General features: G+C 37.1%; 1 long non-coding RNA gene across 6 annotated transcripts in view; it reads left to right on the top strand.

The window, feature by feature from the left end:
* The window catches only part of LOC146753675 (uncharacterized), a 34,747-nt gene extending 20,800 nt beyond the window's left edge, over positions 1-13,947 (top strand). Inside the window, exons 3-4 of one of the 6 annotated variants that reach the window (XR_014939685.1) lie at positions 1,565-1,648; positions 13,463-13,947. This is a non-coding gene — a long non-coding RNA (uncharacterized LOC146753675). The other 5 variants (XR_014939680.1, XR_014939682.1, XR_014939681.1 and 2 more) reach the window with 5 other exon arrangements.
* The last annotated feature ends 2,015 nt before the right edge of the window (positions 13,948-15,962 follow it).

The raw sequence follows: 15,962 nt of genomic DNA, 5'->3' as shown, positions 1-15,962 counted from the left end.
CACAATTTTCAGGCTATCTTAGAATAATTAAACATCTATTATATCCAAAATCAAATGACAGAATCTACAAGGCTATCCTCACCCTCTGCTTACCCCCCACACAAAACTATCTCGCTATTTTGTCAAGACTTCCAGTCTGGCAAAGTGATTTGTTTCCTGGATTTTTAAGTTAATGGGATATCTTCAATCATTGTTCAAGAGTGAATAATATGTGTGTATGAATTTGTACAGGTAAATCAAAATTCATCTGCAATATTTATAATAATCAGAAAATGCATTGTGATGTCTCACCATGAAGCCAATTCTCATTTCAAATAAGGCCATTATCCTGACAGTGCTTAACTACGAAATTACCTTTGCACACATATGTTCATTGTCTACAGAGCTACTTATATTTGAGGAATTAAATTCAAGCATAAGCTACTCAGAGAAGTCATGAGAAGCTTAAATTAGATACAAATGAATGAACATAATGAATCCCACACTTTGCCATGTTGAATTTATGAATAACGTACAGTAAAGGATGACTATAAGTTCCAAATATTATATTTCTCAATAAATCCACTCTAAGTGCCATCAATTCAGTGCAAAAATAACTAAATGAGATGGTGTGACAGAGCCTGTGAGATTAGAAGGGTTTAAAAATTCCTTTTGACATAAGATCCTAAGAACCTTACAATTAGATTTTACGCTTCATCTGTATGATGCTTACGATATTTACCCATAGCATTTTTGTAGTTCACCAACCCTGCTTACAAAGAAAGAAACCCAAAGATATCATGATATGCATTAAAGGGATGGATGGAAAAATATGGATTTAATTATATTTTCCCCCCACAAAACTTCAGAGTAAACTTTACTACTCCAGACACATATTATCTGTGATTCAAAAAACCAAACCAGACTCATTTCCATTCTACTTATTGCATTATGAAAGTTATGTCATTCATATGAACAATGATTTGAGTTTTCCAATCCAAAGTCTTATAGAGCAAAATATTGTAATGGTGCTGAAGTATCAGATGCACGAGTAAAACACACTCATACACATATTGTTTATTTGTAACAATGAATGGTTTGTCTATCTGTCAATCCCTTTATGAAAGTTTCTACAGGACAAGAAACTTTCATTGTAAAGCTCAATAAAAACTTGAAAACTACCTAAATAATTGATTGGAGTTACACTGTTTGACAAAGATTGCTACAAGGACATCCCAGTAGTGGTAAGTTACAGAGCACTTAAAGAATGGTGTCAGAAATTGTGATTATGGGGAATATTTTACTGTAGTCCTTGGAACTTAGAGAGGAAAAAACACTTGTTTTTTATACACTTAGCATCCTGATTTCCTATTTTAAAGTTTTAGCACAGGGGAAGGCAAACTTAGAACAAACTCAGAGCCAGGACAATCAGCCTGAAGTAGATGCAGGGCTGTTCCATGCCATGCATCACATGTTTGTTTCTATTTTCCTGTTTGTTTGTTTGTTTTGTTTTGTCTTAGCACATAGCTTGTACCTCAGCCCATGAGTTCTATTTTGTTTCTACTTATCTTCCTCATCCCACCAGGAGGGCAGTGAGCAAATGGCTGCATGGTGTGAAGATGCCATCAGTCTGAACCACAAGGTGTTTGCAAAATGCAAACTGGAAACAGTAAGTATTAAAATACTGCTTCTTAATCTCACCTTGGTCTTCTCCACACCACTGAGGAAGTGAAAAGAACACAAGAAAGTTGTGTTAATAAAGGAGATTTTTTACACACTGTCACTCATTATGGGCTTGGGTTTTTGTTTGTTGGGTTTGTTTGTTTGGGGTTTTTTGGTTTGGTTTTTTTTTTGGTGTTTTTTTTCCTTTTTTTTTTTTTTTTTCCCCTGAAAAAGCATGACCCAACTTTACAAGCTTTACAAGTATAAGGGAATCATCGTCTCTGTAAACACTAACCTTAAAATTTTACTTGGAACCCCTACCTCCTCCTCCCCAACAGTTGTCTTTTTATTACCTGTTTAGTCCCGTTCATTGATTTTCCTAAATACAAAGATAGTCCTTAAACAGCAGATCTTATATTATGTACTTCCTACTTCAGGCTTGAGCAAAACTTCTCAGTTCTTCTGATTGTCCATCCTGGGTTCAGATGGGAAAGGGTTGACATTGTGAAAGAAAAAACAACTTTGAGAAACCAGGACATTGACTGTGAATTTCTTTTCTTTTTTTTTTTTTTTTTCCTACCCTGTTGCAGTTCACTGTGAAACCCATCAAATAGCAAAAATCTGGAAAAAGTATATGAAAAACAGTGAAAAAGCTGATGTGTAACAGAAGTTACACATGTGAATTATCAGAGCCAATAGTGCTTCAAAATCAATAAGAGAAAAATGTTGCTCTTTTAAAGTGTCATATTAAAACAATGTTTTGATGAAAATTGCTGCCTGCATCCAATTTAGGAAGACATCTGCTCATACTTGCTTAAAATAAAAGGGTGGTTGATTTAATTAATTATTTACAGATATGCAATATGGCAACAGTATCATTATAAACCCTCTTCTAAGATCTCTGGCTACTCGTGGTAGGGTGTCAATTTGCTTGTTTTTGTGCTAGGTGCACAGAATTATAGATCTGTTCTTGTTTCTATGATTCTGCTTGCAAAATGGTAGCTGAGTCAATGAAAAGAATCACGTAATCATTCTATCAGTGGGGGGAGTGGTGGGGGAACACAAAAAAAAAACCACAAAACACCCTTCTTTCATAATAAAATTAAAAATTTTTAACACAGTCTTGAACCAAAAATTTTTGAAGTTGACAGGCTCAGGTCTAATATAAAGATTCCTAAAAAAAAAAACCAACCAAACAAACAAACAAAAAAAAAAACAAAAAAAAAAACCCATAAAGATTCCTAAAAAAAACCCCACAAAAACAAAACAAAACAAAAAAAAAAAAAACAAAACACTTTGGTAAGTTTTTTTGTTAGTAAAGGTTTGTTGCTCACTTTAAAAGGAAATCTTTTAAACATAAGTATATATTTTCATTTTTTTTCATGAATTTTCACAGAATCACAGAATCACAGAATGACCCGGGTTGGAAGGGACCTCAAGGATCATGTAGTTCCAACCCCCCTGCCTAGCAGGGCCACCAAACATACACATTTACTAGATCAGGTTGCCCAGGGCCCTGTCCAACCTGGTCTTTAACACCTCCAAGGACGGGGCATCCACAACCTCATTGGGCAGCCTGTTCCAGGACCTAACCACCCTTCTAGTAAAGAACTTTCCCCTAACATCCAACCTAAATCTTCCCTCCTTCAACTTAAAACCATTTCCCCTAGTCCTGCTATTATCAGCCCTTTCGAAGAGTTTACTCCCCTCCTGGGAGTAAGTTCCCTTCAGGTATTGAAAGGCTGCAATGAGGTCACCTCGCAACCTTCTCTTCTCCAGGCTGAACAAACCCAACTCCCTCAGCCTGTCCTCATAGGGGAGGTGCTCCAGCCCCCTGATCATCTTTGTGGCCCTCCTCTGGACCCTTTCCAAAATCTCCATATCTTTTTTGTACTGAGGACTCCACACCTGGACACAGTACTCCAGATGGGGCCTCACAAGAGCAGAGTAGAGAGGGATGATCACCTCCCTATCCCTGCTGACCACCCCTCTCCTGATGGAGCCCAGGATCCCGTTTGCTTTCCGGGCTGCCAGAGCGCACTGCTGGCTCATGTTAAGTTTCTCATCTATCAGGACCCCTAGGTCTTTTTCAGCCGAGCTGCTCTCAAGGACAACTCCTCCCAGCCTGTACAGGTGCCTGGGGTTCTTCCGGCCCAAGTGCAAAACCTTGCACTTTGCCGTGTTGAACCTCATTAGGTTCACCCGAGCCCAGCTTTCCAGCCTGTCAAGGTCCCTCTGAATGGCATCTGTTCCCTCCACCGTATCGACTGCACCACTCAGCTTGGTGTTTTCCTAATTCTGCAGCAACATATTAAGTTTGTAACTGTTAATCAGATGAATACCAGTGACTTACTGAATTCAGAGGGGCAAACCATTTGCCAGGAAGGATACAGAAATATTAGGACCCCTGAAGTGCAATAGATACAACCTTCAGACCCTTTCAGCTACTGAAGCATTAAGACCTCAGGTCTGAGAAGTTTAAAAAGGCTTTTCAACCTCACACCACCACTTTATTGCAGAGAATAAGGTCAGAGAAAAAGGGCTTAATGAAAATATCCCACACTTGCATGACCTCACCAAGCAGTTATCAATAGCTCACAATAAGAATAGAGGAGAAAATCAAGTATGGATTCCCCAAAGCTCTGCTCCCAGTCACATACTATTTCAGTTATTAATGACCTAGAGAATGGACTAGGGTATAATTAGTGCATTAGAAGACGACACCATGCTAAAAACAGTAGCATGTGCTAGCAGGCAACTTCAGAACACAGAATGATCTCAGCAAACTGGATAAATAGACAAACAGAGAAAGAAAGAGATAATCACTTGTCCTTATTAAATCACGTGCAACAAAAACAAACACATTCAAAAACATTCATAAGTTTTACTAGGCATTTAATCTAAAGAACATTTATTGTGAAACGTATATGATGGAGAAAACTCCATGATGTATTAAAGTGTTAAAGAAGGGAAAGAAAAGTAAAGAAAAAAAAGATGCTCTCCTTGATTCCAGAACAAAATGTGCTTCAGCCATGTAGATTTTAATAAGCTTGGTTCGAGCTTAAACCAATTAATTCCCATACATGTTAAGTCAACTACTAGCGAATGTAAGATCTACCTGAGAAGCAGCATTCTTGGTGATAATAAAAGATTTTTATTGAAAATAGATCACAAACGTTCATACTGCTTTCCCCTTTCCCCCTCCCTGACCCCCCTATCTGAATAACCTAGTTTAAAAAAATACCTCATATGTAATTTATACAATTACTGGAGTAAATCTTGACTAATTCTTAAGCCAAGAAGCCAGACTGCTTTAAAGTGCACCTGTTTGTAATTGGTTTAATAAACACTGCAGTTTTACAAATTACCTTTGTGTGTTCAGCTGTGGTGATAAATTGTTGCTCTATCTTAACACAGACCTCATTCATCTAATTTATTCTGAATGTCACTTGTTTTCTGACCCAAGCAGTATGCTTATTTCTCTTTGGTTTAAGTCTTCTGGGATCTGTAGTATTTCCAAAACAGGTCTAACCTAATGTGGAAAAGATTTCAAGGATTCTATCAAGTCAATGTTGAATTGGTTAATCTGAGCAGGTTCTGGTTGACATTGTGTTCTTTGTGCTGAGGTCTTTTGTCTGCAGAGAGACAAGGACAAGAAAGCTAGTACTTGTGTGTGTCTAGCATCTAGAATGAACCACTTTCTCTGCATTTATTACACTGACATTATATAGTCAGAGCGAAACTGCAACTGTGCTTTCCCTTTGGGAATAAAAAGCACTCAACTTTGACAAGTCTATGGTCAGTTTGAATAACATATGAGTAAATGGGCATTTTTCAGAGTTAAGGGAGGGCTTTAACACTTTCAAGGGAGTGAGAGCTGAGAAACTGCAGTAGAATATCTCAAGACAGGAAGAAGCAGCTGCTTAGCTGTTATAATAGACTCCAAGGACCGAGCTTTGATGTTTATGTATAGTGCTAGCGCCGGGAAGCTCCTTAGTCTGTTGCTTTGAAAAAGTAATTTCCTCTGAAACTTTTATAAAGGAATCTTTCCTGATCTATTTCAATGGAGAAATATTCCACCCTATTATTTAGTACTTAAAAATTAACAGTATATGGTTTTGAACTGACAGCTGCAGTTTTTCCACTATTACTCAAAGAAACTTCCCAAACATCAGTAGATCAGAGACTTACTAGCATCACAGACTAGCTCCACTGTTTGGTGTATCTCGATAGAAAAGTGGAAGGAATTCAGAAGTCTTAACAAAACATTTTGTATTTTGAGTTAATTTCCCCAGTTTTTAAAGGTGTGTTTCCATTTAGCATGGCTGATGGAGTCACTTTGCAGGTAGACTGTAGGCTGGACTCAGTTTATTAAGTTGGAGTATAGCTGCTGCAACGTTTAGCAGTTCCAGACTTTCAGCTCAAGAAGAGACTGTGTAATTAGTTTCTTCTGCACTAACTTGTACCTGAAAAATGCATTCTATCTGTGAGGAGAGAGGAGGAAAGGACATGGAGAATTGTTTAAGAATAGTAAATTATATCTGTAGTGAGTGCACAGCCATACACTTCCATAGCACTCCTGTGACGTTCCAAACTTAAAGACCTTCTTGATCTAACCTCACAGATGAACTGGACTCTTCTAAATGTGTGCTTCTCTCTAACACTGTGCTCCTATGATGACCACTGCTCAGAGGCAATATGAAAATCTGAGTATATCTGAGCAGTGGTAGGCACAGATGTATGGAATAGGATGTTAACTACTTGGTTGATATAATTGCTTTCCCAGGTTTTGGTGAGGCTTTGAAGTCTTAGCAATACCACTTTAACGTGCCATCATTTCAGTCAAGAACATTTACAGGCACACTTAACAACTACTCTCCCTAATCCCCACTCTGAAGTCTTTCTGTTTGCAAAGGTTGCAGGGTTCCCCTACAGCCACAGTCCCAAAGGCCATGAGGACTCTTTGGTTTGTTGTGTCCTCCTCAAACTGCATCTTTAGCCCCAGCAGCTGCTGGTGTCTTTTTTACATGTGCTTGAGGGGGGACTTCTGGTGCTACTGCAACTGACACAGTTTATTCTTGGGAAAGTTTTCTATCCAATGCTGACAAGTCCTGTGCAAGAACACCCATACAAGAATCCTAAAGCTAGCTGAAAACCAACGGGTAGGCAATTTACTTGCAAACCGAAATTAGCTTTCACAAATGTTGTCAGATTTCAGCGCAATGTTGATCATGCTACAAGTTGTTTCCTAGAAGTCTTAGGTGAAAGTGGATTGGAGAGACTGCCACAACCCTGAGTTGTCTTTTGCCAGTCTATCCATCTTCACACTTTATTCTGACATGAAATGAGAAAAATTATTCACATATTTTGATTGCTGTTTTTGTTGCAAATTCAGAAACAGCAAGCAGGACCAAGCACTAAAGTTGTAGAAATAAATGAAGACAAACCAATATCAATGTCAGTAAGGAATGGAAGGGAAAAAAATGGAAGTGAAGAAAGTAAGGTATTAAATAAAACGTTCTCTTTTTTTGTTTGTTTCTTTGTTTTTGTCTTTTTTTTCTTCTAAAAAGAAGTTTTGTATGCTTTACATGTTCTTCCCACAGAACTACATGGTAATTTAAAAATAGTTAAATAATGCATCTCTTGATGATAATGCTCCTCTGTCAATCTGTTAGTTTCCTGCAGATAGCATTTAGGGAGTAGATGCTATTTATTCAATTGAAAAAGAAGAGGTGTAACAGAGATGAAGAGAGAAAAAAACAAGTCACTTAGGACAATTTTCACATTCTAAATATGTGAAAATGATTTTATTAAGATTTCTAGTACAATAAATACTCTTACAGTACAAATAGCAAGATACTGTTTCTATTATTTGGTTGAATATTTGTATGAAAGTATCTTCTGAAACACAGGAATGATCAGCCTGCCAAAATTTTCTACTCTGAAGTTACCTTTCTAGAAATAACCTTAAATGCCTACTACAAAACTACGTGCATAGTGTATTGAAAAGAGTCGGGTCTTTGTCATATCTTTTTGAAATGTGGCTACAATAGTATTCAAATAATAGGTCAATGCCTGTGATTTTGAAAATTTGAAATAGTCTTAGACATAATAAATCATTTCAGTATAAAGGGTATAAAACGCAGATGTTACCAGGATGCCTTCTCTCCCATTGTTTTGATGTGAACTGTTATTGCCTAAATTTTCTATGAATCTAGATACCGATAAAAGCAAAAAGGAAATGAAAGTCAAAGCTGATAGATGAGGCCACAGATCCTCAAAGGTTCTTTTTTAAGAAAGAAGCTCAACTAACAGACAAAGCTGTATGATAACAGAAAGATTTTGACAGAATAATTATTTTATAATCACTACTATATTTACAAAATTTCTTGGTGTGTCTTCTGGGGACTTAGTCAATTATATGCCATAACATATTAATTATGAATTACATATCGATTCATATAGAGACATATACATATAGAGAGAGTAATATTATAGCAATAATCATTTTATCAGGCTCTGATATCCTGTTTCACATATTTATTGTCCAAACATGCTGTTTCATGAGACTACTCAGAGAACGAGATATTTTTCATATAGCATGTCAGATACTGCTTTCTTTACTAAAGTACGCACGCCACATGAATACTAATTTGTATTAAGCAATTACTAAAGTCTAATGCAGAAAAATGCATACCACGCATTTCACTCATACTGTGATGAAAAGAGAGAAAAATAACTGTTTAGACCTTCTCAGAAGTTATGAATTAAAACAAAAATCTCCTCAACACTGTTAAATTAAATATAATCTTTGCCAGTATTCAAAACAGTGGAGATTCTGTCACTGAACATACTGTTGAACCTAGTAAATGGGTGTAAGCAAAGGGTCTACACTGCCTAAAGTAAGTCCTGTTAGGAACATATTGTGTTAATCAGCGCCATAGTAAAAATGACATGTGGTACTGTTGGAAGTTGGTTTTGGGATAAATAGAGATGAAGTCTGTGTAAATTATAGTCCTTGAAGAAATATTCTTGACATGTTGAACAGGATGTTTTTAGGGAAATAAGGTAGTCAGATGTGACAGTGGGGTTATTAGCTCCTGGCAGGAGCAGCAAAGTTAGCAGTACAAACATAGCTTTCTGAGAACCTATTGCAAACTTTAATTGTTTTCACCCAGGTTGTTCATGTAAAATATGTTTTGCATTTAGAGAAGCATATTAATAATCTCTATAAGAATGCTTAAATGTTAATATTCATTAAAAGTTTCATTTAAATGTTGAGGGCAGAGTACAGGGGACAATCACACCCCTTGCCCTGATGCAGTCTCCCTGTTGATACAGGATACAGCTGCAATCCAGGCTGCAGACACACAATGCTGATGATGTCTGGCCTTTTTTCCCACTGGGACACTTGTGTACATCTTTTTGGGAATACTCATTCAATGAGTTCTACTAGTTTGTACACATATCTGGCTCACATACATGCTCACCAACCTGTAGGTTCCCAAGTCATCCTTTCTCTATTAAAAACTGGAAGTGATACTTCCCTTTTCCATGTTACTGACAGCCACGACTTTCTGAATATGATGGAGTGTGTCTTGGCAACTACATCAGGCATTTCCTTCAGGATCCTGGGACGTATGTAATCTGGCTCTACAGACTTGCTTACATTCAGTCCCATGATGTGGTCTTGAGCTTTCTCTTTGCTTATGGTGGGTTGGATTTAGTTTAACCAACCTTGCCCAGAGGTTTATGAGAGACATGGGAAGTCTGACTGACAGTGAAGAATAAGGCAAAAAACTTGCCTCAATCTTCTCCGTGTCTGTTGTTGACAATTCTGCCTTCTCATTTGTCAGAGAATGTACACTCTCCTTGGCCTACCTTTTCTGACTAATATATCTATAGATATCCCTTCTTGTTATTTTCCACATGCCTCACCGAGTTCTGGTTTTTGTGCATCTTGCCTTTCTTGCCTCTATGCATCAAGCCAGCATTGCTACATTCCTCGCAGGCCACACATTGCCTGTACATTTCACTCTTATCCCTCCCTTTGACCAAGAGATCCTTGTTCAGCCATGCTGGTTTCCTGCCTTCTTTACCTGATTTCCTACTTATACTGGGGGATGGAGAGCTCTCATGCTCTCAAGAGGTATTTTAAAAGAACTTCCCATTCTGCTTCACTCCTTTGTCCCCAAGGACAAGTTTCTGAGTGATCTCATTCAAAAATTCCTTGAACAGACATAAGTTCACTCTTCTGAAGTTCAGAGTCCTGACTCCACTCTTTACAAGACCCATATTCCTCAAGATCACTGTCTCAACCAATGCGTAGTTTCTACAGCCCACACTGCTCCCAGTCTTAACCTCCTTAATGATCTTTGTGCTACACTGCACCAGGTCCAGTAACACTTCTCCTCTGGTTGGTTTATCAAATACTTGGAACAGAAAGTCATCCTCAAGGGATCTACAGGATGTTCTGGAGCTTGCTGTGTTTTTTTCTCAGCAGCTATTCAGGTGATCAAAATTCAACATGAAGAAGAGAATTTGCAAATACCATGTTTCTTGTAACTGATTTCTAAGACATTATCCACAGGTGGATACACCTTAATTAGGTGGCCTACTATAGACCCCATTCACCATACTAAAAATTAGCCCAGTTCCTAACTTTTATCCACAAACTCTCAACCTGATTGTGGCTGTTTTTTAGAGGCAGCTCTTTGCAGTTCATCCACTTCTTAACATAATGTCAGTTGTGTCAGTCTTTGACTGGGGCACAGTCCATTGCATGTCTTTCCTTAGGATGACTAAAGGGCAAGAATAGTCAGGTGTGAGGACTCTGCTCAGTGGAAGCGTTCCACTTCATTTTGCTTCATACTTTGTACAGCCTGCAGCTTTGTTCAGTTACTTCATTCACATATTTTTCATGTTTTGAAGATGAAAAAATCAACTGGGATAACACAGTCAGTGTTCTGGTAAGAACTACTGAGCAGTTTTTGACTATTCCATAAGCTGGTGAAGGATTTTTATCCTGATTATATTCCTGAAAAAGGCTTCACTACTTTAGAGCTGTCAAACAGCTTGGCCTGTTTGAGATTTCCAGTCCAGTTTTGCATATGGCAAAGATTAAAATACTTCAAGCAAAATATGCTTACAGTTATTTTAACCTCAACAATGTCACCTGACACAAAATGAATGTTTGCTATAGGCCCATAAATAAATAAGTAAATAAATAAGTAAGTAAGTAAATAAATAAATAAAAAGGAAATTATTGGGTTTTTGTTTCAATCAAGTAAGAATTTTCCTTTCAGCAGATCAGTTATGTTTGCATGTTTTCCAGTCTTTTTTTCCCTGCACTCTCCTCCCTCCCTCCCCCTCTCAACCCTAGGAAAAAACACCAACAAACCTACTGTAAGGAGGAGGAAATCAATAGTTAGACTTGGAGTTTCTCCTTCTTGAGATTTCTTTGGACATTTTTTAAGTTTTGTAGCAACAGTGTCTGGGCAATCTGCTCTTGCTTACTGCTTTAGGAAGAGGGATGAAATGCATGACCTTGAATGGACCCTTCAACCTCAACTGTTCTGAGAGTTTGAATTTCAGCACATTCATCAAGGAACATCTCACATGAGAGTTAAAGAAGAGACAATGGAGCTATGGCACAGAAATGAGATCATATGGAGAAGATATTCCATTAGGATGCTGTTACTTCCATTGGGACCAACAGATCAGAGAGCTGTGACCAGCCGTGTGATAATGCAACAAATTAGGTGTTGCTGGAACGAGATTACTCTAGGCAAGATGTGTGAACTCTATATGTCAGAGCTGTTTTTTTTTTAAGATGTTTAATTTATTTTCTCTCTTCTATTCTGTGGTATAAAGTGTTGCTGCATTGTAATAAAAATGTTAAGGATGAGGGAGGTGGGGTGAGGCAAGACACAATAAGGCCTACAGTGTTGCATTTCTTATCTTCACACTTCAGATTCATAATTTCTCTTAGCAAGTTTCCTTATTTTGATTTTGTTTTCCCATTATTTTTGACAAAGCACTGTGATGCTCGTGACTAAATAAATAAATAATTGCTAGTGTTTGTGTAAAAATTATTAAACTTTTTTTTAAAAATTTTTTAATCCTGTTCACAGTAACATAAATCATCATATCTTACCTTCATGCAGCAATGTGTAATTGTGAAGAAAATTCTTGATTGGTTTGGATTTCCAGTTTTGCTGCAGCTTCTCGCATTACTGATATGCCTCAATTAACAGAAATTAGAGACTGAAGATACACATTCAGTCACTTCCTCTAGCAATCTAAAACAGCAAATTCTATAGTATTAATAAATGTATTTGTGCTTCAAATTCTTCTCTTCACGGAACTGTGAATTTTGAACATCAAGAAAATAAATGCGATGTTCCCTCAGATTAAGTCTGTGTCTTTGAAAAACACTGTGTTAGAATGTTAATTGAGTTTGACATAAGCATGGATATAAAATGCATCATGCCACTCAACTTACCAGCAGCGAAACTGATTACCAATTATAATCATTCTCTGCATGGTGACAGCATACCAAGATGGAGATGTTGAATATTTCAGTTTGCAATATTATCAGGGTTGTTTAAAGTACTGACTACGTGTCCTGAAACCAATAGAGGTAATTGGTATGCATGTAAGAGCTGGCAGTCTGAGCACATCACTTATTTATGGAGTCTTTTGATGTAACTGAGAAAAAAAAAGAAAATGTTAATAAAACACGGTTCAAAAGAAAATTTACACTCGCCATTATAATATGACATAAAGTACAAATTATTGTACCTAAATAACTGTTTTCCAGTGAATAGTGTTCCTTTTCCTTTTATAGATCTCGTCCACTGAAACCTAAAAGAGGAGAGGAGAGGAACACAAAGAAAAAGAAGACTATTAGTTCTTATTGTTTTATGATGCAGCTGTCTGGAAATTAAGATATATACACAAGACAGGGAGTGGAAAATCACTGGCTATGTCATTGCTCCATAATCTTCTTATTTACTCCATTCATTGGTTTATGGTCCTCTTAAGGAATACTCATCAAGAGACTCCATGTCAACAACTGATATGAAACTTGAAACGGACCAGAAAACAGGACATAACAATGTGACCCTAGATGAAAGGCAGTAAGATGGTTCAGTTTGCCTTAACCTAAGTCTTTCTACTGCAAGGACATCAGAAATCCTAAATTCTTTTCAAACAGGAAGACAAACCTAAAATCTTAGGATAATACTTGTGCAGTGCTTCTTATTTGCTTATTTGCTTCTTTATTTTTTTTCTCAGAATTGGTCATTGACCTTATGGAATCTATAGAAAATTAAACTGTGGGGGAAAAAAAGTAAATCAACAATGTCATAGTGCTTCTAGTAAGAAGATAGGAAATGGAAAGAGATACAACATTAAAAAGAATGGGTAAGAAGTAGTTTCATTAAGCATGGAATTTATTCTCTATGGAGTGAAGAAAATCTTTAAAGCTGAATGCAAAATGATAGGGGGAGTTTAGAGAGGTCAGGCTATTCCAGATAGGCTAAATATTATGATACTAAATGATATTTGCTAAGAAATCCTACTTGATCTTGTTAGCAATGATGGAATTGTTATGTTCATGCCTCAGTGGTGGTAAATTAAGGTTGACTAAGAGCTGACTGTTGTCATTTCCTTAAAGATCTCCATTGGTATTTCCTGCTTTTAAGTGCTTTGCTCTCACCTCAATTCACTATATATGCATTATAAAGGGGCTGCTAGTAATTCATATAAGTTCAATAGCAAATCACTCATGTTTTTTGGTCTTCATTATTTTCCACAGGATACCTGGCTACCAGGGCAATGAAACTCCACACAAACCTAGACCTTCCTCAATAGTGTCTTCCAAAGTCTCCTTACAGATCTTGCCTTACAGAGAAGCATATGCCAGAAAAACAAATAATTAAAAGCAAAACAATGAATGCATTTGTGTTATTGACTTCTATACACAGGTTGTTTCATTTAAGTAACTTAAAACTCTCTATTTTGGCATGGAAGGTTACACCTGTCCATCAGATATACTTATTAGCCTTACAGCTTGTCTATGGAGCTGTAATCATAGAGCTCTTCCTGATTTCATTTTGGTTCAATGGAATATCTAGGACCACTCTTCTCCACTTTAATATTTAAAGTGGTTGAAATTAAATGCTTATTTACAAGCACATCCTCTTGAGACCATAATTTTGCTGAAGCAATATTTAATTACTTATAGCATATTTGCATGATTAGAGCATGAAGAGAAATATGGGCAGTGAAACGTGGTAAGGTCAAATTCCCTGCAGATTGACTGATATTGAGATTGTAAATCCTGAAGAAAATAACATGCATATGAGGTGGGCAGGAAAAAATAAATTCTGCTAAACAGTATATGTTGCTGGGCTAATCAAATAAATGTTTTATTCATAAAACACGTAATATAATGTTTGAATGTAAAGCATTATTTCCCTTGTGCCTAAGTCCTTAATACATGCCAAGACACAGCAAGAGGGAGGAACATAGGATTAAACAGATACACTCAAAACAAATAGGTCTTTAGAACTATATTGCAAGTCTGAGTGAAGCCCAAGCCTACTGCTGACAAAGAAAGTCACACAATACAGGGAACTGGGTCATGATGAACAGTGTAAGATGTTCTTCAAACAAATGGCTAATCAGCCCATTTGCAAGCAGACTATACGGCTAAAGACTGCCCTTTCCATGGAAAGCTCCAGGCAACTATCTTATGGGTCCTCCTTTTTCTAAGGGTTCTTTCAAGAAATGTCTCTGCAGGAGGTGGGTACAAGTCAGCCAGTGGGACTTAGATCTACTTTACAGCAGCAACTGCAGGAATCAGCTGCAGAGAGGCTGATAGGTACAGTGCTGGAGCACTGAAGTTGGACCATTGTTCACTTCTACTTTTGTAATCAGAACATTTAAAATTTGTGAGCAACAGCATCATTTTCTTAAAAATAGCGGAAATAAACTTTCTGTGCAAAACTCCCACTGATCTGCCAAGGAACTGAAGTTAGATACTTTCCCAGTATCTGTGAAGATATGCAGGTGATATAGCTCTGCAACACATTAATACTCATTAATAAGAAGTACTGAGAAGTACCTGTAAAGAATAGCCCGGAGAGCTTTAATGCATTGTGATACAAAAATTACTGTTTGCAATTTCAGGCTTTCTAGTGCTCATCATTCAACAGGGTAACTAAGTTTTCTCATCTGCACCAACCATACTGTCTGTTTGCATGTTTGTGACAGGGTCCAAGGCCATTATTTTTACTGCTGTCAGCCCAAAGTATGCATACTTGCATCTGGCATGCTTGTCCTTCAATCCAGCTAGGATTTCAGATTGGATCTCCTTTATGTTGGGAGGCTGGGCTGCCATCACCCTGCTGTTAGGTCCAGTACAGAACCTGCAGGAAAGGAAGTGTAGGCTTGGAGCAGCCCCAGTTTTAGAGACAAAGAAGTCAGCAAGAGCTTAAAACCAGTTGAGTCCACTGCAAGATTTTCATGGGTGCCACACTGTAAGGCCAAAGCCATTCCTTGCATATCATCAAGGATGCAGCTGTCAAGAGGAGAAAATTACTCTGATTTGTCCTCAGAGAATGCTACACTAATTCAGGAAATTCACACAAAGGACATAAGAAACAAACATCAATTAGAAGAGGAAACATGAAAGATTTCTTTCAGCATATGCATTGCTTTGTATTATTATTCCAAGTACACCCAGCCAATCATCATCTCAGTCTTCTTCATTATTGTAAATTGTAAAATAAAAACTGAGTATTTTTATCTTCCCATTAAAAACATTGAATCTCATTTCCTTCGCAGGAAGATTTGTGTGATTGGTACACAAGGCATGATTGGCACATCACCTTGCAGTGGTCATCTCATTTACAAAAATATCTGAAAAAAAAAACAAACCAAACCAAACCAAACAAACAAAAAATAAACCAAACCTGAAATTAGAGTTTTGTTCTTTTTGGTTTGTAGAGAAAGACATATATTAATAATGAAGTGATATTCTCTTCCTCACAGGTACAAGTTTTGAGTTTAATATTAAAGAAAAAATACAAAAACAAACAAAAGACCTAGTTATTGAGCTGTTATAAAAGCCAAGAACATCAGAAGAAAACACAGACAGAAGGAGATTATTTTGTTTGAAATTCAAAGTGTGATGACTACAGTTATTAGCATATTAATGCTAATTGAACAACATTTTATTTTCAGAGGACACTTATTATGTGGGAAAGAGACAGGGCCAACATTTTTGAACAACTTTCAGTGTCTCATCATCT

Source organism: Coturnix japonica, chromosome Z, assembly GCF_054131305.1.
Source record: "Coturnix japonica strain WE chromosome Z, WE-NBRP24, whole genome shotgun sequence".
Classification (NCBI taxonomy): Eukaryota; Metazoa; Chordata; class Aves; order Galliformes; family Phasianidae; genus Coturnix; species Coturnix japonica.
Note: the sequence above shows the minus strand (reverse complement) of the source record. Positions and strands in the feature narration are given on the sequence as shown.